The sequence below is a fragment of the Alligator mississippiensis genome, chromosome 7 (genome assembly GCF_030867095.1).
Source record: "Alligator mississippiensis isolate rAllMis1 chromosome 7, rAllMis1, whole genome shotgun sequence".
Lineage (NCBI taxonomy): Eukaryota > Metazoa > Chordata > Crocodylia > Alligatoridae > Alligator > Alligator mississippiensis.
The window spans coordinates 44226219-44228523 of record NC_081830.1 but is presented as its reverse complement, the minus strand read 5'-3'; positions in this window follow the sequence as shown (position 1 = coordinate 44228523).

The following is a 2305-nucleotide window of genomic DNA, read 5'->3' as shown; positions in this document are numbered from 1 at the left end:
ACTTCAGGCCCTTTGTACACTGTAGTTTTACTCTTGTATTGGGCTACCGAAGAGCTGCACTAAGTTAAACAATGGCAAATCCAATCTCTCTGGGAAAGCTGAGTGGATTAATGCAGGTGTGCTATCTCATACACCTCTTTGCAGGCTGCACTACATGTTTACACCTATACTGGACACAATACATAGGACCATAATTTCTGCTCTTATTTGTTTGAAGCTGCAGAAGGTGAGCTATTTGCCAAGCCCCTCTACAAAGAAGGCTCCTAGCATCTTTTTCCCCCTCTTTGTTTCCAGGAAGGTCTATGTTTTATGTAATCCCAGGACCAAAAACCCATGTGCTTGCCTTGTGTTTGTCAGTAGCATAATGTGGGGTGGGCTCATGGGGCACAGATCCCAGGTGTGGCCTAATGGGAGCTGTGCCAGAAGGATGGGACAGGGGTACCTCTCACTCCCATCCTATGTTCTGCCCCCACGAGGTGCGTCCACACGAGCATGCACGTACCTCCTGCCCACCTCAAACCCCTTTGAGGCAGGGCAATAGGCATGTGTGGGAACAAAAAAATGTTCCCTGTGCTGCAAGATTGCAATGCGGGGAGAAAATTAGACCCCTGGATATCCAGGGGTCTAAAAAAAACAAAGTTTAAAAAGGTGGAGCAGGGCACAGTCCTGCACCATGCCCTGAGGCAACTAGAGGCTGTCCTCTCCATGGAAACACTCTGGCTGCCAGAGCATCTCTGTGGTTGGCCCCTCCCCCTGGTGCTGAAACACGTGGCCAGCCATGCCGCATGTTTCAGCACCAGGGCTCCACAGTGCTGGTGAGTAAGGGGTTGGGGGGGGCTGGGGGAGGGGACCATGGGGGGGGACCCCCAACGGCTCCACGCACTCCCCTGACCCCTGCTCTGGCCAGCCTCATCCCCTCCCCACCCCCCCCATAGTTTTAAAAAGCAAAACAACCCCCCCACCCCGGCACTTACCTGCCGTCTGGCTGACTGGGGCCCAGCCTGCAAAGTGCAAGGCAGGGTGACAGCCCCAGCCCAGGTTCTCCTGCCCCCTTGCTGTCCTGTGCTGCCTGGGGGACTCTGCCAGGAGGCCCTGGAGCCCCCCACCCTTCTAAGGTAAGCAGAGGCTCTTTTTTTTTCCTGGATTTTTTTTTTTTTTTTAAGTGACAGTACCTGGGGTTGTGGGGGTAGCCATGGGGGCCTGGGGGTTCAAGTTGGGGGGTGAGGCTCCATGAGGCAGCCATTTGGGGCCTGGGGGAGCAGGGGTAGGGCTGGGTGGGGCAGCCATTGGGGGGGCTGCAGCAGCTGGTGGGGGATGGGGCCAGGTGGGGCAGCAATCAGGGGGCTGGGGTGGGGCATGTGGGCCTTGTGGTGGGGGGGTGGTAGCCCCTGCGGGGGTCACTTGGCCCCCTTGTGTGGGGGCTGAACCCCTTGTGTGGGGAACAAGCCCCTGTGGGAGGTCAGTAAAATATGTATTCATGAAACATTTATTTAGAGTTCACTTTATTATTATGATAAGAAACGTGCTTTAACACTGTAAGATATATCAATAAAACATTGTCCAACTGATCTCTCTCTCTCTCTCTCTCTCTCTCTCTCTCTCTGTATAGAGGTCTTTTGTTTTACTTGTGGAGGAACATGGATTTATGGGTATTTTAGAGAGTGTCTTTGGGATTTTTTTTATCAGGGATTTTTCAGTTTTCCAATAGGGAACACCAGAATTCCTGCTAGGGAGGCCAGTGGCAGGACCCTGCCTGCTCAGAGCTGGCACCTTGGACCTATCTAGCTGTGGCTGACCTCCTGGCCAAATGGGGCCAGGACGACATGCTTTGACAGTTCAAAGTAGGACACCACACTGGGAACATCTTCCAGGCAATAGCTGCCCAGATGGTCAGGCAGGGGGCACACATGGCAGTAGTGCCACACAGAGGCCAACTCTGCAACTAGAGTCCACTGGCAGCTGGCCCAGAGGGGCAGATGCCTTTACTGGCTGTGCAGTCCTCATCTGGGTCTGGCAGGTGTGCAGCAGGTCACAGCCAGGCAGCAGCGCCCACTGACAGACTGCTGCTGTTGGTAGAGGGGGCAGGGAACTCTCAGGGCTGCTTTAGCAGGCACAAGGGGTAGTGTCCCTAGGTACCAATTGGCTGGGCCCCAGAAGCTCCTGAGAGCAAGTAGTCCTGAGCTACTTGCCAGGGCGGCTTTTTATGCTGCTGGGTGTCATGACCCAATGATTGTGTGTGTGCTTCAGCACTGCAGAATTATTTCCCGCCATCTGGAGCTTTCTTTGCACGGTGCAATTCTCAGCT